General features: G+C 45.7%; 1 protein-coding gene across 2 annotated transcripts in view; it reads left to right on the forward strand.

Annotated features, from left to right (window-relative positions):
• LOC119170038 (uncharacterized) overlaps positions 1 to 27,398 on the forward strand; it is a 265,750-nt gene that overhangs the window by 223,770 nt on the left and 14,582 nt on the right. The gene's annotated exons all lie outside the window — the stretch shown is intronic.

The raw sequence follows: 27,398 nt of genomic DNA on the forward strand, positions 1-27,398 counted from the left end.
ATGTCATAGTTTCTAGAAATGTAACGGGTGGCTCTGTTCTGGATTGTTTCCAGCATGTTAATTTGATACTGAGCGGAAGGGGACCAAACAGATGAGGCATATTCAAGTTGCGGGCGGACGAAAGTTAGGTATGACATTTTGCGAATGTTAGTGGGACAACGACGAAGGTTTCGGCGTAAATACCCCAATGTTTTGGAGGCTTTTGCACAAACGTTAGTGATGTGATCAAACCAGGAAAGCCCTGGTGTAAGGTGGATGCCAAGATACTTGTAAGAAGTCGCCGTGGAGAGCCTGTCACATTGCATATGGTAAGTGAAGTTAGATATGACCTGTTTACGTCCAAAAGAAACAACTTTACACTTATTAGTATTCAACCTCATAAGCCAAGTGCTGCACCAGTTAGAAATAGTGTTCAGATCATCTTGAAGGATGGAGTGATCGTTAGGACAGTTTATAGGTCTGTAGAGCATGCAGTCATCAGCGAAGATTCTGATATGCGATGATATGTTAGTTGGGAGGTCGTTGATGTAGATAAGAAAAAGTAATGGGCCAAGAACGCTCCCCTGTGGGACGCCAGAAGAGACATACGAAGAGGGAGAGGAAGAATTATTAACGATTGTGAACTGCTTGCGAAGTGACAGAAAATTGCGTAGCCAAGATAAAGTGAGGGAGTCTAATCGGAGGGCAGATAATTTTGAAATAAGGCGACAATGGGCGACACGATCGAATGCTTTGGCGAAATCAAGAAATATGCAATCAGTCTGTAGGCCATTATTTATGTTGTAATGAATGTCTGTAGTGAATTCTAGTAACTGTGTTTCGCTTGACATGCCCTTTCTGAATCCGTGCTGGTTTGAAAAGAAGAATTTGTTAGTCTCGAGGTGACTGTATACGTGGGAGGCGATTATGTGTTCGAGGAGTTTGCAACATATGCATGTGAGCGAGATTGGGCGATAATTTTTAGGTGAGTTCTTATCTCCGGATTTAAAAATGGCTACTACTTTGGCTATTTTCCAGTCGTCTGGAAGTTTTCCAGACGATAGCGACTGTCGAAAAATGTGGTATAATGTAATGCTAGATATGGAAACAGTATTTTTAATTACCTTAGAGTTGATATCATCTATACCAGCTGATGAGGATGCCTTAATCTGTTTAATTCGACACGCGATACCCTCCACCGTAATTTCAATAGGCTGCATGTATTGGAAGTTGTAATCAGGGATATGTGGTACGTCAGAAGAATCTTCTTGGCTAAATACAGATGAAAAAAAGGTATTAAAAGTAGTGGAGCACTCGTAGTCTGAAAGCGGAATGTTGTTTTCATTAAGTAATGACAACTGGTTGGAACCGTGGTCAGGGGATATGAGGCGCCAGAATTTCTTTGGATTATTTTGCAGAAGAGAAGGTAGGTCGTTGTGAAAATATTTTTCTTTGGCGTTGCATATTGCTTTACAGTAGTCAGTCAAGTACTGCTTGTATTTTTCCCAAGCGGAGGGCGTAGCACTGCGTTTGGCATTGCAGTACAGGCGTTTTTTCTTGTTTCTTTGCTTACGGAGGGATTTAGTGAACCAGGGATTAGATAGATCATTAGAAACAGTGATAACAGGGATATATTGGTTTATCAATGAAGACATCTTGTCTCTAAAAAGCACCCAGTTTTCATTTACAGACCTGTTGTAGAATGACGGAAAGAAGACATTGCTAAAAAATTCTTCGAGCTGTGCACTTATTTTGTCAAACTCTGCTTTGCTGTAGTCCCGAATTTTCTTTTTGGATATTCCTGCAAATGGTACAGGTAAGTCCAACGTTACCTCGATTAAATTGTGATCACTGAAGCCCTTTAGGCAAGAGACTGTCCTCACTGAATCAGGAGCATTAGTTAGTAATAGGTCTAACGTATTTAAACCACGGGTTGGTTGATCAATGACTTGCGAGAGGTTAAAGTCCAAGACTAAGTTAATGAATTCTGTGGAAAGGCAGCATGGTGATGAGAAGTTTGTCCAATCAATCAGCGGGAGGTTGAAGTCACCGAATAGGTAAACTACACCAGTAGGGCAAAGATCTTTGGCATTTTTGATGCTATGACGAAGATCACGTACAAATGTGTTATTATAATCAGGCGGACGGTAACAATTGCCAACCAGAATTTTAGCGTGTTTAGTCACACACATTATCCAAATTATTTCAATGGGTGAGTCAAGATTCAGTACATACGAAGAGATTGTATTTTTTACACCAAGAAGTACACCACCACCTCTCCTGTCGACGCGATCTTTGCGGTATATGTTATATCTTTCACTGCCAGCAAGAACTTCGTTATTTGTGATTGCAGGGTATAGCCAAGTTTCCGTGAGCACGAGTATATCTGAATTGTTGTCTTCCAGAAAAGAGCAGATTGTATCGCGCTTGGGTATTATGCTTCTAATGTTAGTAAATGATATCAGAAAAGAAGGGGTCGCCAAATGTGATTTAGGTTTCTGGTGGTGTTTAGGTGGACATGTTTTGGTTGCGAGCTATCTTTCCGATAGAATAACGGTTTTGCTGGCATGATCAAGTATGTAGGTTTTGCCATCCATGCGTAGCCTGTCAACTGAGAGCTTAAACGGTTTTCTTTGCGTTTTAGCGAATTCAATTAGGCTTTTTCGTGCCTGTCGCGTAGCTAGAGAAAAATCTTCTCCGATAGAATATTTCGACCCTTTTAGTTTTGGAGCTGACGCAAGAATTTGCTGCTTATCTTTAAAGAAAGTCAGTTTGGCTATTATAGGTCTCTGTTTGCTGTCTCTGAATTTCCCCAGCCTGTGCACACGCTCGAATTGTGCGCCAGTCAAAGAAATGTTGAATTTTTCGGAGCAGAATTCGATTATTCTTTTTTCAGATGCTGCCCATCCCTCCTTAGGGTCATCTTCTATTCCAAAAAAAAGCAAGTTAGACCGCCTCTGTCTGTTTTCGGTATCGTTACACCTGGACGTAATCTCGGTCAAATGATCCGAAATTTGGTGCAGGGAGTTATTAGGCGTACCGGTACCAGTTGCCGAACGTGACGCGACAGATGATTCAAGCGCTAAAATGCGTTCAGTCAAACGAGCCACTTCGTTCGTAGAAGCCGTCAGTTTTTCAATGGTCTCGCTTAATTGCGCTGACAAGGCTGCATGCCCTTCCTCTAATTTCTGTATGGTTAACATAGCTGCGGCGAAAGCCTCAGACTCGATCTTGCTCATAGGCCCTGGGTTCGATTCAATATCACCCGACAGCATGAGCAGCATATCAAAGATTACCAGACAGAAACGAGATATTCGTGACAAAGATCGCTTCAAAGCATCACACCATTCGGCTGGGCACGACACCGCAATCAAACAGTAATTGCTACTCCTAACACAGACGGCGTATTTGTAGTCACTGACCTGCAAATTGAGCGGTTGAAACACATGCATCTCTGGTGCGGTGCCGTGCCCGAGGTGATCTGCTGGTGATTCCCTTAAATATGCTGAGCCGGTTCCGTCAGGCGTAGTCGTCGATGCCCCTAGCGGCCAGATGTGCGTCCAGATTTGCTTGTTCAGCGTCGGCATGAAAAATGCAGACGCAGGCCAAGCCGGTGAAGTGCCATCGGGGACCAGTGCGCACGTGCCAGCAAGGTAGGAGCAGACAGCCCAGGTAATCGTGGCCTGCAAATTGAGCGGTTGAAACACATGCATCTCTGGTGCGGTGCCGTGCCCGAGGTGATCTGCTGGTGATTCCCTTAAATATGCTGAGCCGGTTCCGTCAGGCGTAGTCGTCGATGCCCCTAGCGGCCAGATGTGCGTCCAGATTTGCTTGTTCAGCGTCGGCATGAAAAATGCAGACGCAGGCCAAGCCGGTGAAGTGCCATCGGGGACCAGTGCGCACGTGCCAGCAAGGTAGGAGCAGACAGCCCAGGTAATCGTGGCCTGCAAATTGAGCGGTTGAAACACATGCATCTCTGGTGCGGTGCCGTATATGAAGTATATCTGATATATTTATATGTGATACAGGTATATTTGATATACATCTTCAGATTAACAGGGCTTCCGGACGAATAACCACTGCTCTCAAGGGGATATCACGTAGGTACTCTGGTGTCTTGCTTTCAAAAGAATCATAGTATAATCTGCTATGGTCTCTGAAGACATCGGTGGCATGAGTGAATGAATGAATTAGTTAATAAACGAATAAATAACCTTACATTTTATTTTTAACATATAGTGTATTTACATACTTTGCTTTTGTTGATAATTGAAAAGCCATTGATTGAGTGAACCGTGTCAAGACTGCGAGCATTCGTTCCTAAATACGCAAAAAGAATAAAGTATGAAACGAAAACCAGACACAGAGCATGTGGTTATTGTTTTCAAACAAGTTTTTCGAAACAGTCAGCCACTTTTCTGTTGACAGAAGGAATGGAATGCCATAAGAGCGTGCGGACTAAGGCACAAGAATTTTCAGGGCCGCACTCTTTGCCTCACTTCCTTCCTTGCACATGCCTGCAGGTAATGCAAAATGATGAATAAAGCTATACAAACATCCCTAGCATCGAAGAGGTTGCGCGGGTGGTACTTTTCATATTTCGAAGAGACGCGGTGTTTACCTTTTTTCGACGTGTTTTACCCGTTTTTGAAAGATCGCCATCGTGCAAGCGCGCGGCTTTTTCTTTTAACCTGGAAAACTGTGCAGCACTGTGGAGGCTATACTTGAATACCGTCATTTCACGAGGAAATAGAGTATTTATAAATTTCCCGAATAAATAATGTACCTACCACTCGTAATGTGGGTAGCAACACCGTTACACCAGAAATTTTTATATATAGTTTTGTCAACGAGATTTGCGCCAAGTTGTCAGTATTTCTGTCAGGTGACGTTTGCTGCATTGACAAAAAAGTTTTTTTTTTGTTTTTTAATGTGACGGCCGTTCATCAAACGTGAAAACTCACCGCCAGTGGCTTTTCAACACAAAATGCAAAAAAGAAAAAAAAACATCATCCCGCAATGATGGGGCCACACGACGTCAGAATGACGTCAAAGATCGCCGAAAATTGGGACGTTATGATGGTGGGACTATGATGTGACAATGACAAAACATAACGACGTCATCACGGGACATAGTTGCTTGGTCAAATGTGGGCCGGTCACGGAGGCTAGATTGCTGCCGCGCAGAAAGCCTGGAATGCCTTCAATCCCGGAGGCCGTGCAAAACAACATTAGGTGCGGAAAGCTTTCGAAAGGGTGCGCTGGAGGATCAATACAACGGCTGAGACGGAAACGAAGAAGGCCTTCACCTTTCAATAGTCTGAACCAAAAATGCAAAGCACACCGAGTTTCTTAGCCGTATAATAATAATAATAATAATAATAATAATAATAATAATAATAATAATAATAATAATAATAATAATAATAATAATAATAATAATAATAATAATATTAATAATAATAATCAGCTTGATTACGCCCACTGCAGCACAAAAGCCTCTCCCGTGTTCCGCCAGTCAACTCAGCCCTGTGCTTGCTGCCGCCACTTTATACCCGCAAGTTTCCTAATCTAATCAATCCACTTAACTTTCTGTCTCCCCTTCACCCGCTTCGAATACAGTCTATAATCCTTGATGAACAGAGGTTATCTTGCCTTCACGGTACGCGCCCTGCCCATCACCATTTCTTCTTCTTGATTTCGAGTGTGATGTCCTGAACACCCGTTTGTCGCCCCGCCGCGGTGGTCTAGTGGCTAAGGTACTCGGCTACTGACCCGCAGGTCGCGGGTTCAAATCCCGGCTGCGGCGGCTGCATTTCCGATGGAGGCGGAAATGTTGTAGGCCCGTGTGCTCAGATTTGGGTGCACGTTAAAGAACCCCAGGTGGTCAAAATTTCCGGAGCCCTCCACTACGGCGTCTCTCATAATCATATGGTGGTTTTGGGACGTTAAACTCCACATATCAATCAATCAATCGTTTGTTCCCTGATACACTCTGCTGTTTACTTGTCGTTCAGGGTTATACCTATCATTTTCCTGTCCATTGCTCACTGCGTCGTCCTCAATTTGAGTCTAAACCTCTTTGTGATCATCCAGGTTTCTGGTTACCAATTATATTCATAAGTAATATAAAATCTCAATTGACAGTTTTCTATTGCATCGTTCCCCTGTCTGTCACACGGCTTGTGGCCTATACGCCCTCCAGTAAATTGTGAATGCTTTTTACGACTCAACCACGTCTGTAAGCAGGCCTGCTGTTCAAGCGATGGTGCACCGTTTTATGTAGGCATACAGCGGGCATTGCAGCTCACAGCTTGACAGTTGAAAAGAAATGATCGTAGGGTGCCAGCAGGCGCTCGATGTTTGTAAAGTAATGACGGATAGAGAATAGTTCGCGCGTCAGTATCGAATTCGCGCTGCCGGCCTTTCACCGATGTGAGCTCCAGGAATTTCATGCAGCGAAGTGAAAGCTTGGCCGTCTTCTGGACAGTGCTTGTATTTGAAGAGTTCGCTGGTGTTTGTCGGGCCACTTCAAACCGAGGATGGTACTTTGCCCAATACTTTGCCCAAGTTTGGAGGCCCGCCTCCAAACTTGGGCAAAGTATTAAAAAGTATGACATGTTCTGCCTAAAGGTTCAGTGCCTGAATAATTATGTAATGACTCCGTACGACAACGTTATGTGATTATACATATTGTGGTTTTTCATATCAGAGTGTGTCTTAGCTGATTCGGGTCAAGGCTTTTAATTAAAGGGGCTGAAATGTATGAAGATTAGAAGATGTTTGTTAGTAGTCGCCTCGTATAAACGGGCCCAACTTTTTGTGACGTTATTGATTAGTTTGTTTGTCGAAATAAATTACGTCAAGTATAAAGAATGTGTTGCTCCACAAACTAGAATGTGTCATCGCGAATCAGACACACAACTCGTCCACGCACATGCGCGCGCACACGTAAGCACTCTTGATGTATTAACATATCATTACCCCATCTAGTATTTTCAATACACAATGCCGCTTCGGAGAGCCATTTGTTACATCCTAGCATTGAGCTGAATAGCCCATATTATAGCGCAAACACATGCGGTACGAGAAAAAAGCCTACAGATCACAACCAGTTGCGGCAGACTTGAATGATCCGTCACGGTCCTTATTCTGCTGAGACTCCCCAAGGTCGCAGGATTAAATACCGGCCGCGGCGGCTGCATTCACATGGAGGCAAAAGAATTGATACCTGTGTGTTTTGCGTGTTAAAGAATCCCCAGTTGGTAGAAATTTCCGCAGCCCTCCGCTACAACGCCTCCCAATACCCCAATGATTATTATTGCTATTTAAATTACTTGGTCCTTCCTTTTCTCCTTTGCTGCTTTCTTCCGTCTTGCTATTCGATATTGTATTCGTTCTATAATTCGCGGGTTCAACTAGTTTGCCCTGTACGATCATGTAAAAAAGAAACATGCTTCAGAGTGTTACAATTCAGCTTAAGATAACGCAGATTCCTTCATTGTAACTATCGCAACACTTTACGAAGGACGGAACGCAAAGGACAAACCACGAGCACTTTCTGTTCGGTCTTTCGTCGAGTCATGCGCTCTCTAGAATGGTTTATCATTACTAACTAGCCCAATCAAACAATTTGTTGGGCTCTCTCCGTCGCGGGCTCCAGCTCCCATGAGGAGGCTCAGCGGTTAACCCCTCACAGCAACAACCCGTGTGCTCAGATTTGGGCGCACGTTAAAGAACATCAGGTGGTCGAAATTTCCGGAGCCCTCCACTACGGCGTCTCTCATAATCATATGGTGGTTTTGGGACGTTAAACCCCACATATCGATCAATCAATCATCAACCCTCACAGCAACAAGAGGCCCCACACGCTGCACCAAACACACAGCCACGAGTTGGTCGTCCTCGGGAAGGAAGCCGGGAGCGGCGTCGGTGATCTGTCAGACGGCTTTCCCGCGGTCCTGGGCGGGAGTTTTTCACCGGCGCTGTGCTGGATGCATCCTCTGCAGATTTTGGCTCAGCTCCAGCCGTTCCGCTGTGCACCCCTTTAGCGGCAACTCCACGAGATTTCTTTAGCGGCTGCTGTGCCGTGCCTCCACTTCCCCTTCCTCCGAATGGCGTCGTCTCGTCGTCGGCCTGACCTCAATTTGGGCGCCTCCCGCGCACACGCATGCCAGGAGCACAACGCGGCGCTTTCATTTAATTACGGACATCGTTGCCATATTTCACGCTGTGGGGCGACGCTTTCCGCGGCTGACTTCCTATCCCCCTCGTTTCGTTACGGAAATGTCGCGGTGCGTTGTTGCAACCACCTCCCATCCCTTGCCACTCTTTCAACTGTCTCCCACTCTCTACTCTTTATTCATTTCGACGGCGCGCTTCATGGACGCCTGCGGTGGACAGGAGAAGATACTCCGTCTTCCGTTGTTTCCCCGTTCTATCACTTGTTATTGTTGGTTTAACGCCAGAGATTCTTGCAGGGTCTGCGTAAGTGACATTTGCTCCGTTACTTCAGGGATTCTCCTGCGAACAGCCGGTGTCTGAGCGACCCTCGCACGCATCTTAAGGCGGAGTGATTGCACTTAACCTCCCCATATTGCACAAGGGACTGTGGTAGACGCTTTAGTAGACGGCCGCTGATTAATCTTTAGATCACGCGGAGTTCGTCGTTGCGCTCGCGTAACCTTCTACGTGAGGTCCTCTGGACACGTTTTTGCCATGCGTTTCTTCAATCAAGTGGTATCATAAAAGGCAATTATCAGAAAGCGAGAGGTACTCCCGCTGTTCACAAAATATTGTCAGTATGATCGTAATTTTCTAAGAACGTCAACTGTCATTCTTTTTTTTTTCACGTGACATGAACCTGCACAGTCGTTGCACTCTCGGTTTTTTTTTTATAGTATAGTAACTTTCAGGTTGTACTCAAGAAAGAAAAGAAAAGGAGCTCTTATACCAGGATTGTCCGTAAGAAAAAATTCCTAGTGATGCACATATCGTCAATGTGCTTGCTGTTTGTTTGCAAACAAGAAACAAGCCGTTTACAAAAAGGAATTATAATTATGCGGGTATCGACCCACACAATGCTGTAAAGTAACCGTTCCACGCTGCGTGGAAGCCCTAGCTGTATATCTGACTGCGAAAAAGATTTTTTTTTTTCCACGAGCCATGTTGTTCGTAGGGGCTGACATGTCCAGTATCACGACTGGCAAGAATTTTCTCCCTAAGCACAGTTGAAGCATAGGGTCCCTTTGTGAATACAAACCTATCTTTTGTGTGCAATTTGCCAACAATGTCAAGAAATGGGCAACACTTATGGCAGAAGCGCGGTGCCTTTCTTTACCTTTACTTGTTTCGCTGTACTTGTTTTCACGCCGTTTACCTAAGCATCAACAATATTTAGGGACCAATGGTAACAGGTGCAACACGTTGTGTTTGACAGACACCAATCATTGATAGGTGATTGATTGATATGTGGGGTTGAACGTCCCAAAACCACCGTATGATTATGAGAGACGCCGTAGTGGAGGGCTCCAGAAATTTTGACCCCCTGGGGTTCTTTAACGTGCACCCAAATCTGAGCACACAATCATTGATAGGTGTAATTTGATGGTGTGGTTGCAAGATGGGATGAGTTTCCTTTCGTATGGCCGTTATGACTTTGAGAGATGTACGTGGAAGGTACCCAGGGAGTAAGAAGCTCCTTACTCTACTGAATACGTAGCGGCGGTGGATCGTTTGCGTGGCAAGTGGATATTATACCACATGGCCACACCTCTGCTTGTGAAAACAGCGAACAAAAAAAACTTCCTCTGCTTGGAAATACAGTGAAAGTAGCTTTCATGCTTGACAAACACACGCGTCCTCTATACATGCTTCACAGTGCAACGTGAAATATTACAGTAATAATGCATGGTACAAGCGTACATTTCCAACGGGCGTCTTAATATGTGATTATCATCATGACTCCGTGGTGGAAAGCTGGTACCCAGCTACAAAAGGCATACATGCTACTGCGCTTGTTTCCTTAAGGCTACGTAGTGGGTGCATAGCAAATTGGAAAAGGTTTCGTGCACTAAGTGTTTGAAGCACGCACTAGAAACAGGATGTCACTATTGCGTTCAACCCTTAAAGGTGAAGCTTTCGGGTCCCCTCATTTTTATACATATTTTTTTAGTCATGGTGTGTACAAACGTTCACGCCAACTGCAATGGCACGTCACACATCGCGTGTTTCATCAAATGGCTCGAAACTTAGTGTGAACGTTTGTGCAAGCCTCCTGAGTGGGTAACTAGCAATTATTTAGCCTCATCAGGCTGTGTATTGCTGCTGAAGATCGGATACACTACCATGCCGAACTATTGTTCGCCCTGACGCGTTCTAGAACCAACGTGAAAATTTTCTTCTTCACTCGAAATAAATATAAGTTTAAAAAGTTCAACAGCATATCCACGGAGTGAATGATGATCAGTGGGGCGAAGCATTCATCTATGGACGGATGGACGCTTCGCCCCACTCATCATCGGATGGACGGATCGACGTATGCTTCGCCCCATTCATCATAATTCAGTCCGTGGATATGCTGTGAATATTTATACGAAAAGCACTAACTCCATTAAGTGATATTATTTCCAAGAACATATACACAAAACGTCTTCTAGTGACTAATTCTTAAAACTAACTAGAAACGGCTACTACTACAAGATACTACTACTACCAGTACACTATAACTACGAGGTAACGACTCACACCCTAAAAAGCTTCGCCCCTAAAACAAACTGTGCATGCATTTTGGGCCTAACAGTGGATAATTTATATGCGAGTACTGAAGCTGACTTGTGGCTGAGTAATTAGGTAATTAGTTACACTCTCATTACATAAATTACTAAAACTTATACAAGACGGCGCTGTCTTCTTTATTGGCTTACTTGGAATGTAATACTTAGAATTATGCCACGCGAATTTGACGCGTATGTGGCAGCGCATCAATAAAGAATCTTGAAAAATGACAAACTGGTTTCAGCTAATGTCGTGTACGTCACCAGGATTAACTTTCTTTTACGAAGACTTATTTATGAACATTGGCCGTGTCTCGCGTACGTGCGTCATTTTTCACCATTTCCTCTTCTGCACTTTCACACTGGGAAACCAAGCACCGTTCTTGCCTGTCACCACCAGAATACATTTTCATCTGCGTCATTTAACCATACGCAAGCGCCGTTTAACTATACCTGCCACAACAATCTGCTAAAGCCGACGCAAACAATAAACATCCTATACTCGAACCGTGCTTTTAGCTGTGCATTATTTTCAGACGGCTAAGGCGTTTTGCGAAAGGCGTCATCGCGCAGCTTTTCGAAATCCATGGCAGATTTTTTTTCTCTCTCGTTTTTTTAGCGAAACAACAAGAACGGGAAAGAAAGACCAAATAAAAGCACAAACCCGAGGCGTCGAGCTGGTTTGACTTCGCGCGAGCGCGTCACACGTCTTCGAGACACACACCGAACGAGACCGCATCGAGGAAGACAACGGTGGACCGTGTCTAGTGCTCGCTTGGTTCGACTCGCTCGACTGCCATACAAGATTCGCGAGATGATTTCTTTTTTCCATTACGAGGAAACCGCGTATGTGGGAGGCGCGGCTCGCAAGCGTGAGCTTTGAGTCCACGACAGCTCGGCACGGAGGCGGCAGCTGCGGTTGCTTCGGGCCGCGGTGGTGGATGCTCCTGACTCGGATTACTTTCGCTCCTCTTCTATTTTGTTTTGTTTCGGATTACCGCGAAGCTGGTAGGGGACACTTCGTGGTCCCAACTGTATGTGACAGGTATACCTTCCCCCTTTTCGGAAAGCGGAGCTGCGATGCATCTGTTCCGCGTTCCTTGATGCCCGGGCGAGGGTTAATAAATCGGAGCTTGATACGAACCGGCGGCACCACGTCGCGTTGTCGTTCGGAAAAGGACGTAACCAAAACGAAAAAACAATCGCTTGGGAACAAACTGTTTCCAGATTCGTTTCGAGACGCGCCGGTCTCAAAACCGGGTGGCGTCAGGTGCGACTGAACGGGGAGACAGGCGTTGCGTCGTGGCACTTCCATACCAAGCCACGGCAGTGAAAGTTGTACCCCTTCCTGCCATGAAAGTTGCGGATGAGGCGGTGAAGGTGAATCGGGAGAGCGAATTGTAAATGAAGAAAGTTGCAGCAACGTTTGTATACGTCTGGGTATCTCTGCTTCAGATCGGTCGTGCGGCTGTGATTCCGTCTCTAAACGAGAATGGCTTTCCTTGCGAAACGTAGGTGAAAAGCTTTGACTGATTTTCGCGGATCGTAGAGACAGAAGACTTTGTGAAATCTGCCTACGCGTCGTGGCTTTCTTCCTCTACAATCTTTTCGAAGTCATTTTGTCATTTTGTCGGGCCATTGCCGCTCTTGTGGCGCAGTGCAGCGAACCGGATGTTTGCGTTCTATTGTTAAACTTTTCGGGTGTAAGGTATCGTTTGTGAATGGCAGCGTGAAACTCGAAAAAACACTCGAAGAAACACTCGAAGAGCGCAAGATGTGTGCTTTCACTAATTTAGTGTTTGTTCGCAGATAAAAAAAAACGCAAAAAGGCGAAGAAGCTTGCATTATTTCGCGCAACGCATGAAGCAGCGAAGCTGTTTGAACTTTAATCTTGTTGCTTGTAGGCTGTTGCTGTGCCTTAGCTATGCCATGATAGGTTGTTTCTAGGTTATCTCTAGGTTGCTGCCAAGCGTTAAATAGGGGATACTAGGTTGTCTAGGAGGTTGCTGGGCCCTTAGGTAGGTGATGCGAGGCTGTTTTTAGGTAGCTCCTATAGCTATGTTTCCGTTTTCCTTACTTTTTCTGTCCCTATTCCGCCTTCCCTACAGTGCATCCACGTTATGCCGTTGAGTTACACATCCACGATATGCGGTGTAGTTACAGTGTTTTGCGTGTTCTTTATGGATGACAGCTCTTTTTCATCTATCTGATAGTGTGAGGCACGAGTCAACAATAATAAGTACGTTGCTCACAAGTGATGAAAACGGCTTATATACTGATTTGGGCCCACACTCGAAAAAAAAACCTTGTAATATTAGCTATATTACGCTGTAGTTATTCGTCACAGAGATTTACGACCAGTCTTTATAATATATAGGCTGAACATGTCATTCGCGAAGGGAATCGCGTGATTCCAAACCACGTTTACTGAACAAGCACTGTGATTCGGGCCCCACTGTTTTGTGGGATGAAATACGTTACGGCTATATCCCGCGAATGTTGATTAGAATGAAAGTAGCGAAGCTTTCGTGCCTGTAAGTGTTACGCTGCAGTCGCAACTCTCGGCAACGAGCGCGGAATAGCACTGTTGTGCTTTTCAATAAATTCTCGTGATCCGTGATCGAACTCAGGAACCCGTTTTCCCGATGTATTCCGTGCGCTTGAGGTTGAAAAATAAAGGAAAAAAACTCACAGCATACCCACGGAGTGAATGATGATTGGTGGGGCGAAGCGTTCGTCAGTCCGTCCGTGCTTTCGTCCGCCCATTCGTTCTTGCTTCCGTCCGTCCATGCGTTCGTCCGTGCGTCCGTCCGTGTGTCCCTTCATCCGTGGGACCGTCGGTGCATCTGTCCCTCCATGCGTCCGTCCGTACGTCCGTTCTTCCTTTCGTTTGTCCGTGCATCCACCCCCCTGTCTGCCTGTGCGTCCATCAGTCCATCCGTTTATCTGTATGTTCATCCGTTCGTCCGTCTATCTAGTGAACACTCCAAGTACAGCCATCTCAGATCTTTTCATAATGTATTCATCATATACAAGTGCCGCCATCCAGCGGACATTCTAAGGACCGCTCTTTCGGGTATGTGCCACCGGTGGCTACACACATCATCAAAGGATGAACAGACACACACCCTAAGGAGCTTCGCCCCTAAAAAGCGAACATTGTCATTGAATAGACAGAGAAGAGAGAACGAAAAAAATTATCCGCCGTCGTTGTGTAAGGCTTACAGTGCCCACGGCTGCCGACCCGAAAGTCACTAATTTAATCCCGGCCGTGGTGACCGCATTTCGACGAAGTCGAAATATCTGAAGACCCGTGTGCTGCGCGACGCCAGAGCGAGTTGAAAACACCAGATAGTCGAAATTTCTTGCGTCCTCCACCATGGTGACTCTCCTAATCATATCCTGATTTCGGGACGTAAAACATCCAAGAATTATCGTCAATGAGGCGAAGGCCTTAAATGACTCTTAAAGCGTGAAACTTGACCTCCGACGTCGACGTCCCGCGGTGTCAGGGCCAACACGATTGATCATCGCAAGTGATCACGTGATCCCCGCCGTGGTGGTCTAGTGGCTAAGGTACTCGGCTGCTGACCCACAGGTCGCGGGATCGAATCCCGGCTGCGGCGGCTGCATTTCCGATGGAGGCGGAAATGTTGTAGGCCCGTGTGCTCAGATTTGGGTGTACGTTAAAGAACCCCAGGTGGTCGAAATTCCCGGAGCCCTCCACTACGGCGTCTCTCATAATCATATTGTGGTTTTGGGACGTTAAACCCCACATATCAATCAAGTGACCGCGTGATGGCGGGCCCATATGACATCATCAAAAAGCCACACATGCCGAAATTTAATACGCCCCTATGGCATAATTGAGACGTCACATGATGACGTCACCACGAAGGTAGCGGAAATAGAGGTGATACGCAGGAAGTTTCCAGTGCCTCTGATCCTGACGCGAGAGCAAAACCGCGCAAAGTGCTGCTGGAAGCTTTTGTTTGGGGCCGGAGGTGAATAGATGCATCAAACGAGAGGAAGACGACTTTTGTCTTCGAGTGGCCTTAGACGAATTCGTGAAGGACCCTGTCAGTTTTTTTGTTGTCAGACATGTCCGTTATTGAAAACAAAAGGAACTACTTTGATATGCACGGATGACACGAGCCTGAAAAGCTGCGAATGGTCCGTAAATGACGACAGCGATAGCTTATAACCAAAAAGAAGAAAGCTAAAAGCAGAGCGCAACGTCCATCACGGCTAGTCGATCAAAATTTTCGGGGTGACGAGGCAGACTTTCTCGCTTGGCGTGGCATAGAATTTCTCATACGCCGTATATACGTGTATGCGCTCGTGGCGAAAAAAAAAGAAGAAAAAAGAAAAGAAGGCAAGAAAAGGCAAAGGCAAAGAAAAGAGGCCGCGAAGACCGGGATCAACGTTTTCTTCTCGGAAATACCTTTTCGGGCGCCGGACCCTTCTCGTGACGGACGTTAGCCCTCGTTGCAGGATATTGGAAGGGCGTGACGGCTCAATATGTCTTAGTCTCGAATTCGAGAAAGAAGGGAAAGAACGGCCATCAGCTCGAAGGAAACGGTGGAGTCCTCCGAGCTGTCTCTAGTTCTTCACTGTTTTGTTTTCAAAGAGGCGGCAGATGTGGAGAGATAAGGTCCGCGCGTGGCAGGTCAGAAGAGGGAGAGAGAAAGAGAGGGGCGGAAGTGAGCTGGGTGAGAAAGAGACTTTCGAAATGGAGAGAGAGAGAAAAAAGTGAGTTATACCGGGACCTTTGTGTATCAAAGGCAAGTGGGGTGTTCCTCCCCCGCTATGGCACACACTCCGAGCTGCCTGGGCGCTTATAGTGTCTGTCCAATTCTTTATTCCTTCAATAATTATTACTTTTTGTTTGTTTTTACGGCCGTTCGTGGCTTCGATTTTCGATGCCCTCCCCATTCCTACTTTAAGCACCCTGAGGATGCTGAGAGCCCCCGCCGCTGACTGCTTGTCAATTTCCTGTGTTTTTTTTTTCGTCGTAGTGTTACTTTTATTTTGTTCCGATTTATGTTATAAAGTTTTCGCTGGAGTCTTTTTTATATCCGCCGCCATTTCCGTTCACTTTTACTGCGCCGATTTCATATCATGTCTTTCTTTCCTCGTCTATTCGAAGAAAACCCCTCGTTCAGAAGAATGATTGTTGGCCATGAAGCTGTGATGTTATTGTTAGATTATTATTATTATTATTATTATTATTATTATTTCATTATGGCAGCTTCGCAGCGTTGCTATATATATATATATATATATATATATATATATATATATATATATATATATATATATATATATATATATATATATATATATATATATATATACTCAGTAACGAAGAGTCACGCGGGGCATCCTCTCCAGTCCTACCTAGTGGGCCTCTTTTTTCCACGTGTTGCTCGTGAACGCCACTCGTGCCCAGCCTCCGTGAATTGAGTCGCTGGCTTCAGTTACTGGTTGACCCCTACGCCGGCGTTGCCGGCATTCAGTAAACGCCCTTGCCCGTCTTACAAAGTTAATGAGCGAAAACAATAAACGCATGACCACGTGAGGAGAGTCAGGTCACAGGTTGAGCTGTCAGCTTCGGTGACAGTTGCGAGGAGGGCTTATTGGTATGGCATAATTGAATAACAATAATAGTGAACGGGATACAAGATAGTAACACGGAGAGAGTAATGCTGTATGCGTGCCTCCGTGTTACTATGTTGTGTCTCGTTTCATTGCGCTACCTCTATTATTCAAGCTTCGGTTTGTTTTGTGTTTTGAACCGTAATTCTAATACGTCTCTGTGCACGTCACTTGGGAGGCTGCTTATATAGGTTTATGGTCACTCATGCAAAATACTCGACTAACTGTGCAGCTTAACGTTTAACCTATTTAATTAATCATACCCAGCCCATTTCTCGTTGCACGTTTACTCGACTTGAGCCGTCATTTCAAATAAATCATTCTGTCTCCCTCATTTTAAACTACGGTGCTTGCGTTTGCGTTTTATCGAACGTATATGGCATATCACCAGACCTTTCAAAATTGTGTTCGTGTCCTCGGGCTACCGAGTTCTACCACTGTGAACATGTTTCAGTATGATGAAACAGAGAAATAAGATAAAAATACAGAAACCTTAATCGTGTACGGTGCAACTGCCAACTCTAGCCAAAGTTTAAATTAAATTATGCCAACGCAATTTATAACGATGTGACCAAATGCTCTTTGCTGACTATTGCGTGGAGTAAGTCACATTGCTTTCGTTTTATGCCTAACTGTATAATTAGACAATTATAATTGATTTATTGAACAATGAAACTGGGCAAGTAATATCAATGAGGCGTATTTAATAACAGTGTTCTCACAGGACATGTTCTAAGATAACATACCTACCACAAAACTAGTCCTAACGCACACTTTTCTAACAAGAAAACATGTCCCTGTATTTTTATTATCTTTATTTTTTTTTACTATTGTAGAGGCGCACAGCCACTACAACTCTTGTGGCAGGCAATGTCGTTACGTAGGAGGCTCAGGCGCGTCTGCGAAATGGTCTGCGCGCGAATGTCAGCCGCCAAAGCTAAAGAGCCAGCAGTAGAGGCTTTCCCACGCGACACAGACGCGGCCCAGCGACGCCCGGTCAGCGTTCGATAGAAGATCGCGCCGATAACGTGAGAAGAGAGAGAGGGGAGGGGTAGAGAAGGTGGCAGGCAGTAAAGGCTAGGCGGGAAAGGAATCGGAACATTACGGTGCAGCCACCGCCCCCACGGGTCGATCTGCGCGGCGCTTATCTGATGCGTTTTACGGCGTGGCTTTTCTGCAGTGCAGCTAAGCCACCACAATGCAACTTTTTTTTTTTCAGATTGGGGCACATCGGCCCGCTGCTTGCACCTAATGCATCGTCCGCTACGTGATTACCTTCCTTTATCTTTTTAAAATCTACTTTTAGGATGGGTTAGGTTATAGTAATCGTATCTATCAATACGATTGCGCAGGCCCACATAACTCGAAGGCCTGGAGAGAAAGGGCGAAGGCTTTCTTTTTATTCTCCACGCTGCTGTTACGCAGCCGAGTTATTCTTCTCCACAAAAGATAGACAGTATTAGATCTTGCACGCGCTTTCCCCGAAGGGGGCGACAATATCCCCTGCCTAACGAAGCTGCAGAGCCAGGTTTGCCATCAGTGCTCGAGTCTTTGTTTAACTCTGGTATTGCGGGACCGCTGTGACCTTCCCCCGTCGCGGTTACTAGCCTACCGATTATCACACCGTCAATGAAATTGCCATAGTGGAGCGTGTTCTATTGTTCACGCAGCGTGGGTTGGGTCGTTATCCATTTCGCCCCTGTTGTCTCTTTTTTCTTTTTGGGCGGGGTCGGAAACTGTCGATAAATTAGAGCGGGGATACGACGACCCCGCTGCTCCTGTAGCGCCGGTCAGGGCAGCTAATTACTTGCTACCGATATATCACAACGTTCGCAGCTCTCGTGTTAGAAGAGGGCGCCGTCATCATTTTCAGTTTATCTGCCCGTTCCTTCTCTCCGCGTGCTCTGCTCTTTCGCGTGATGTGCGAGTAATCACAGAAAGTGGGGTCGTACGGTGGGGCTGGCGTGATTAGTGATCTATAGGAATCGAGATAGAACTCGCTGAAGACTCGCGTTTTCTCCTGCGTAGCTTGGCTGTTCCTATCCTCACTTCGCGACCTCGTCCCGCTCGCTGTTTCATCAATAAACGTTTCTTCATCTCTGTCAGTGAAGCCAGAACGTGCTTTATTGCTTTATAGCCATTTTTTGTTCTCGAGTAGTTTACAAATTTTCGAGCTGTTACATTGGATTCTGAACGAATATTCGGGAATATTTGCAGTGGAGTCGAAATGAAACTAAGGACTATAGGCACGCATGGTGTTGTGTCTATGTCAGTGAGATAATTAGTCGGTTACGGTAAAAAACTAACAATCACTGCGTGTCGGCCTTGATCAATACTTCATCACTTTTAAACGAAATTGTAAATGAAGGTTGAAGGTCAAATTGCGCTGTTACTTAAGGTAGCTAGAAATTTTGACGAAACAAACGTTGTAGGAGATAGAACAGCAATTCTTCTACATTTCACACTGATGAGAGAAAAATTTTTTTACGGTTATCAAGGAAGAGAAAATCAATAACCTTACTACCTTACTGCGTGAACAGTGCTTCGGAGCTCACAGAAAAGCTCTTACTGCGAAGCCGTTCATAACTATAATATACGCGCCTTCCGCAGACAAAAGAGTATGTTCCCCAGACATTGGGCAAACCTCATTACTAATCACTGTTCAGCTCAAAATGAAGCAGTCGGTGCCACCTGGAGCAACCGTACGAAATAAGTTTTTTTTTTTTTTTCATCATGGGTGTTGCTACAGATGATAAACGTGTCTGGTTATGCCGCGAACGTGTACACAAATACTAACCGACCCGCATGGGTAACATTTGTAAACGCATTGTGATACCGTGTATGCCGTGTATGCTACGACGAGTCCTGAGTTTGCGAATGTCTTGTTGAGCTCATGCCTGCTCCTTTTGAGAAAGAGAAATATTTTAATGGGGAGCTGAGAGGGTTGCCTGGTTTTTTCATCTGACAGGCTACTCCAGGCGCCGGTTGATGACCATAGTATATACAGTGATAAACACACAACACATACAGTTACGTACGCGCGTAACAGTCACATAACACATACAGTCACTAACATGCACTGCACTATTAACAACGTTTCGTTCAAGCCTGTGGCCCGTAAGAATGTCAGTAGCGTTTTTGTGGAATCTAATGCACTGCAGCTGTTCTGCCATGGGGATAGAATATTTTTCAACTCCAAGTTTGTGTCCTGTTGTATTTTTAAGGCCATCTTCAGAGACTGTCTGATGCGTATATCGTGCACTCACAGAGGACGTGATTGATGTCTTCTACGAAGTCACATTGGACACACAATATTGAGTCTGACAGTCGTAATTTGTTCCTGAAGTAATTCGCATATGCGATGTTTAATCGGATGTGGTGTAAAGATGCTTCGTCTTGCTTGTTGAGGTCTCGCGGCATCCTGAAGTGACACGACGGATCGATCTTCTACAGAGGGCCATACTGTAGGCTAGGGTCTCTCCAGAGGGATCGCTGGAGGCGCCAAGCGTGTGCCGACACTAGCTTTACAGCGTCTTGCCTGGAGAAAGGTATCTCGACGATTTCAGCCGATGTCCAGCTTTGGCAGCGTTCAAGCTCAGACGTTGCCTTGTATTCCGCAGTGGGCAGGTATCCACTGCAGAACAATGCGGAGATAGAGGTCACAGGCTTTCTTGCATAGACGCTTGATGTCTGTAACGAGTTGATCCTGCGTGCATGGAGACTTCAGCGACTGCAGCGCTGCTCTTTAGTCAGTGAAGATGACCCAGGACTTAGCTGTCTGGTCCACGGTGTGCTATCAGTAAGATACACCACATTATATACGTGCAGTCAAAAGACAGACACTCTCTGTTATCACGGAAACTGTTTGACGTAAACGTGTGAATGCTGTACTTCGTTCGGCAGACTACTGAGAAATGTATTGTATATCTGATTTAATTTCCGTCGGCTCGTATTTGACATGTATTCAACCCAGTCTAAAAAAAAATGTTCCTCTCACACATCTACTCTGTAAACAATCGCACCATCGCTCGTCGCGATCGCACTGCGCATGAGAGGCTGCTTAATTAGGAAATAATGTGAATGGTGGCCAACATCGTGAGCTCTGTTCCACGATAGTGTCGACTTAATGCACTTAGTTTGAAAGAAAGTAGGTTGAGAGAAAGATGGTATTTCAACGGGCAGTCCGCAAGAGCTTCGAAGAAACAAGCACTCCAGAAACAACAGTCGCACGAAGCACTCAACGCTGCGTACACGCTTTTCTTTTATTTTTCTATGGGTGAAGTTCGATGACGACAGCGCCAGCCGAAATCAGTCACAGCCGTGCGTTAAACAACTGCGCGCGTATAGTCACTGCGCGCTATCCCCATTAGCCTGCTTAGAGAGCGAGTGCTGGAGGCTGGGATTGCTTCGGCGGCTGGAATGGGGAGCGACAATCCTCGCCCGCTGACGACAGTGGCCGCGGCTGAAGCTCACCGAAGCGAAACGGGCCCTGCTCGCTGAGTACGAGACAAGTCCGCGTTCCGACTATTGCTGGCCTCGCGTAAGAGAGACTGGATGCGCTACAAGGCAAAGTAACTCGACTCTCTTTAAAAGAACCAGCAGCAGTATCAACCAAGGCGAGGAGGGACAGAGCAGCGTGTGGCGACGACAACTACAGCAGTATAGTGACGCCGGTAGCGGTGAAAGCTTGAAGGAGGACCGCGCAGACTTGGTATGAGAGCTCGTGGAGGGTTTTTTGGCGCCGGCACAGAAGGAACAGTGCGTCAGCTCAACTGCTGTACGCCTCACTGGTCAGATCCCGCCGAGTTTAATGGACTTGCCTGGTTGGGGGACGCACGGCTTTCCTTTTTCCTTCGCGAGGGTGGTGGGGCCTTATTAGGCACTCGCACACTGGCGGCACTCTGAAGTTATTTTCCTTTGTTACGATCAAGAAAGAAAAGAAGGGAGAAAGTTTTTCTGTCTTTCTCTCTCTCTGTCTGTCTATGCAAAAGCACCGTTCGTAGCTCGTGCAATTGCGTCATTGCGTGTGCGTACAAGGAGGCCAAAAAAAGAAAAAAAACGTTGCCTTGGGAAATGAGGGGAGAATACGTGAGTTATCTCGGCGAGGCTGCTGAGAATTAAAGCGTTAAAAACAGAGAAAGAGAGAAAAAAAGGAAAACCCGAAAGAACGGTTTTTAAGTCGTATGCATGTGTTGTCAGAAAGCATTAGCTCACGCATATCAGGTTTTTGGTTGTCCGCGTGAGAAGATATAGACGCGAAGAAACAAAAAACAAGAAAAAAAAACCAAATACACAAACGATCTTATGCCCGCTTCCTGCTGTAAAAAAAAATCAAGAAACGTTTTATTGGAACTGAGGTGCCTCACGTCGTCTCCCGTGAAGTGGCACTGAGGGTTTATACGAATGAGATAACTGAGTGGTGCTTTAACGTGCATTTGCGCCTAACCAGGTGTTAAATGTTTTCAGAAAGCCTAACCATAACTTGACTAGTGCAGTGAAATTTCACTTCTTCGAGCGACTAAGTTTTTTTTTTTTCTATGTAGACGCCAGAGGTAGTAAAGCATTTCACCTTTTTTTTTTCTTTTGCGGGCGAAGCATTGTGTTGTTTCTACCCGCGTCCAGCTCACGTCGCCGGCCGGAAATTTTCCACGTGAAATTGAGTGCAGAGGACCATGATTAAACGAGATAAGCTGCTGCTCGTACGGTAAGCTTGGGGAGGCTGTAAACGTAAAATTTAGCACGACAAGCTCCAATCCCCCCCCCCCCCAAGCTCTTGTCTTAATAATGTTTTTCATTTCATACCAAGAACGGCTAAAGTGAGAACTTCTTTCGATATTGAATATTTAAAACTGAATAAGCAATGGCGTACTGGAGCAAGTAGCATGAAAAAGAGACGCAAGCGAGGAACAAAGACCTCAGATGAAGCATATACATGAGATGGCAGATGTCTCAGGTCTCTGTTTCTCGCTTCTGTCTGTTCTTTTGCGCAACGTGCTACAAAATGCAATCGTACAAACTCGCCCAAATTTCAGTTTCAAATAAGCGCATACGAGCAAGCATTCCAAGTGACTGTAGTAGATTTCTGTACTCGTTTGAAGCTTACCTTGAATACGTAGCATCTACATGGAAAACGCTTGATTATGTTTGATTTGGTCTGATTCGAGTTATTTGTTCATCACTACGCGTAGAATGGGAGATGAAGAGAAAATCCATTCAAGGATAGCTTCAGTGAGGCCTTCGTCCCTGAGTCGATAAATACAGCAGCAAAGTCACTGACGTTTGCTTGCTTAGTGGTACATCATTATGAGTACCTCATTTTTGAGCACTTTGACGAAATCACCAAGTTCACAAGACATATTACTAGTTGTTTCCTTACACAGAACGTCATGAATTAGCGTACATCACTTCTGCAGGATACACCAGCACAACACTAATTTTCAGCGTTTGTATTATAGTAGAGCTTAGCATGATTCATCTATATTTGTGGACGTGTGTCACCTCAACGGATGGAGTTATCTAAGTCATGGCATAAAATCTCCTTTGGATGGCACTGTCATGTGTTTTGTGGCATAACTCGCTGTTACTTATTGATATTACGTGAGTGTTTATACCCTGGGAAAAATAAATTACCGTTGCGATCATGTACACTGGCAGACAAGACGGCAGTCGCGGACACTTTGAGCATATGAGTCACGCCACGTGAATCATAAGGCCTCAGGGATTGGTATTCCTTGCTTTGACGTAAGCTGAAAGCTCCGACGCTCTATAAACCTCAGCAGTCGATTCTGGAGATTAACACTCTATAATGGTGAAAGGTGGGCCAAGCCTGTGCAACCAAGCACAATTTTGGAAAGGGAGGTCTGGATTAGTCCACTTTATCAAAAGAAATCGTACTATTTGTTTAGCGTATTTGTTGTTCAACACATTCATGTATATTTTTCTCTTGTTTTGTTCAAAAATTGCGCTCATAAAAGCTTAGCGTCATCAACCAGAACACCATTGGAGGCCCTTCAGATGAACCTAAACGTAAGTTTTGAGATAAAAAAAAAAATTGGACAGGAAATGTCATTTGACGCGGCAACACACCTTCTGTTCAAGTTAATAACTCTTCAAGCATCCACTTTTTTTCTGTACTTTTGTCACGCAAGCCTCGAGTGAAGCACACAGTGCTACGACTTTTACATTACGCAAAACTCAAAAAGTTCCAGTCAAATTACATTTGAAACTACTGGTATACTGTAGATGGTTTCATCTCGCGACGCTAAAACTACCACGCTGGAGTACCAACGTGGTGGGACGCGAGGTTTGTGATGTCACGTCAAGGTTGTTGGCAAATTACATAAATACTTTTACAGCGGAAGATGTATATGGTTAGGAGAAAGGAAAAAAATTAACATCTTCCCAAAGGGAACACTGATGGAATACGAAGCGGCAGCGTTGCGCATGGTGATTAGGCGGGCCATTCGGTGGGCGATTCGGTGGATGGCGTGTGGCACTTTCGAGACGTTGGGGACGACGTTGCCGACGACGTCGAGGATCCACCGGCATTGGCCTTCCTGTGTCAGCGCTTCCGCACGGCTTCCTCGGCGATAGTTATAGCGCGAAAACAGAACGACGACAAAGGGACAAGAATTAAGGAGACGAGCGCTCGTCTCCTTCTTGTCCTTTTATCGTCGTTCTGTTGTCGCGCTATAGCTATCGTCATGTCATAGCAACTAGCCCAAACCGCCACACTTCTAAGGCTTCCTTGGCTCGCGTCTCGTCGGTGGTACCCGCGCACCGTCTCCATTCTCGAACGTGATCGGCGTGCTTGACTCTCACCTTGTTGGTATCGTTGGTCTTCCACTGCCGACGCTTGCGTTCGGCTTTCCTGGATCACGCCTCGTTGGTGTTGCTGGCGCGACGTCATCATTCGCGAACGCGATTGGTTCTGCTAACCTTCGCAACGCCGGCGACGGCCGGGTGCGTAGGCTCGAGGTTGATGAAGGCACGGCGGGCTTCATTATGGTAGCTGGCTTTCTGCCATCTTCCGGATATCCAATGCTCGCCAGTGAGGAGACGCGTTCTCGGGGATAAAACGAAGGGTTTATTTACATGTTGGAAAGATGGAACTGAACAGAGATTCAGCTCAGATTAAGCTGAGATTCAGCAGTTATTTACAAAAAAGTCTTCGGCTGTTATAGCTCGTTGTTTACTTACGCGGAGGTCCGAAGCAGGTGGTGACCACTGTTGCCGCGAATTAGCTGACGTGAAGTCTCAGTGGTCCACCCACCAGAAAGGGTGCCGAAATTGGGCCACTCGTGAGAAGAAGAACGTGGATGAAAATGTCCAATGGTTAGCACGAACGCACCACACAATGGCTCACCTGGCCCACGCCTTGAAGGCATCACAGGGCGAGGAGGTAGAGTCTGGTGGAGAGGGAAAGTCAAGTTCCTCTGGGGAGAATATGGCCGCTGACACGAACGTCAGCAGCGGTCCATGACTGCATTCTGCGACATTGTTCCGGAACTTTCTCGAACAAGGCCGTCCAGGTGCTTGATTCCTGAGAACGGCCACTGCGACGCCTTCCCACGCTTCCGAACTGTTGGTTCTTTGTCACGACTTCGCGAATGCGACAATGGCTGTCTGCAGAGGTTGACTTCACGAGAACTGCAACAATGACGCCGTCTCACGCTGGGTTCTTCGTAACCCGACCACAGCGAACTGCCTGGCCTACCTGCAGGACAGCCTCATGCGTGGTGCTTTTGACCAAGCGCTGATAGGGTTGAAAGTATTCTAGCAGACCGGCTTACGCACAATGGGGTCTGCTGAGACGAACTTCCGGGCCAAACGTAACACGGGTTAGGCGAATTCGCTTCGGCGCATGTTTCGGCGGGCGAAGGAGCTTCGCTCTCCGGCGTCCTCTCCATCGCAGATAAACGAGCGTTCACTCGATGTGCGCTCGAACGTGGCGAGCAGTGGAGAGGGTGAAGCGAGAGAGAGGTGACACGTGGGGAGCACCTCTTTTACAGGTCGTTATTGGGCGAAGTTGTTCGGCTTCGTAAACGGCTCATTTAAACCTGATCAGTCTACTATAGGCCGCAATTATTGTTCTGTAATGGGAAACGGTTTCTATTTACTCCGCCTTGTTGACATCATGCCTAAAACGCGCCTTTCCCTTTCTGTATGTCTCTTTCTTATGTACCGAACGTGTCTTTATCAAACCATTGATGGTTACGCAAGTGCGCTACGTGACGCGAAGTTCGTAAGTCGTTAGCATTGGAGGAAGCGTGCACACCCGATGCACCGCATCGTGCAGGTGCCACTCCAGTTGTTGCAGCTCGGCTACTAGAGCACTCCTATACGGCCACATTAGTGCTTCGCATTTGTTAGTTTGTTTTTCTTTCGAGCAAACGTGCGCAATTCTAATTGGTAGCAAGAACCACCGAGAGCGCGGAAAGGCAATAAAACCTGATATCTGCTTAATGAAGAGCATTAATAAGCCAGTAGTGCCTCGCACAATCTTCAGCTTTTGTTCTCACCAGTTACGGCCCCTTCCAGACATGGATTCGTCGCGCCCAAAAAGTGATTTGCTCTTTCATGCCGTAGCAGCGTGCAGTAGCGGCGTTTCTGTATAGTAGACGAGAGTTGCGTAAACGACAAACTTGCCTTAGCGGTGATTTGGATGGGCGATTTGGACCCTCTTGTAATGACGCAACTGGAGGAAACCTGATTATGAGAACCTAATCACGCTGTCTGTTATTAGCACTGCATTCTCTACTGCCATGCTATGCTGCTACTAGAAAAGAGGGATGGGGCAGTTCACCATTACGTTCCTTCTATCCCCCCACTCCCTCCCCCCCCCCCCGATGCACTGAACGCGCCCCTTTTTGGTATTTTCCTCTTCGTTTCGTGCTTTCAGGCAATGTGAGCTGCGCGGTATGCAATCGCTATGCCAGTCTTGCGCCGTATAGCGCGTTGAAAAAGTGCTTGCTTTGGAGCTATTTGCCTAACAAAGTATCTGAATTTGCTTTTTCGCATATAATAGGTTATTGCTCTTTTAGGGTTAACGAACTTTCTAGAGGGAAGAGGGAGCGTATTCAAAAGCTCGAGTTAACAGACTTGCTTCTATCGATTTCTGGTATCAGGGAACAAAATTTTGAAGTTATTTACTAGCAAGCGCATTTGTTGGTTAGCAGCCTGCCTTAAACTCCAGAACAATAACGTAATTACTCTTCAAAGTGGTGTGTTACATGCCTAACGTCTCAACCGTTAACCAAGGATCAAGACGAATTTCTTATGTGCGCAATATTTGGTAATAATTTGTATACAGGAGGAAACATACGACAGTGAAACTGCGCGAATCATACAGTAACAAAGGTGACCAAAAAAAAAAAAACATGTGAAACGACCTTTCATAGTTTACACTATTCTGCTAATGTTTACGTATTTCGGTGCATCTGCTCTTCTGTGCTGTGCTACAAGATGGGCGTTTGCAGATATACTGATCCGATTGCGCTGGATAAGGCATAATACTCGTAGACATGCTTGTTTCTTGTGGCATCAGACTTGTAGGAAACAGATTAATTAGTCAACACTGTTGACCTTCTTATCATAGGGTCATTACTGCTTTGAAATCATCGTAATGTGATTGCTACTCATTTTGTTCTCATTCAAGGAATTATGATACCACTTTGATCAAATCTTGTCATAACATGACTAAAGAAAAAATGACCATGAGAGATTGACTAAAAATGACGTGCCTACGTGAAAAAAACGGCTTTGGCGATCCCGAAATAAATATGTTATGAGTAAGCAACCGTTCTTCATTCTTCATGCAAGCGCCGTTCTTGTTGAGTCATTACAACGTAAGTTGAAATTTTCCGAAAGGCAGGAAAGCGCGAAACCGCCGTGTTATATACTAATGCAGACCACAAATCGACTGTAAATTTGAACGCCTCATTCTCTCTGTTGTATTACAAATCGTCAACCAACGAAACGAAACTG

This window comes from Rhipicephalus microplus, chromosome 2 (genome assembly GCF_043290135.1).
Source record: "Rhipicephalus microplus isolate Deutch F79 chromosome 2, USDA_Rmic, whole genome shotgun sequence".
In the NCBI taxonomy this organism is placed as follows: Eukaryota; Metazoa; Arthropoda; class Arachnida; order Ixodida; family Ixodidae; genus Rhipicephalus; species Rhipicephalus microplus.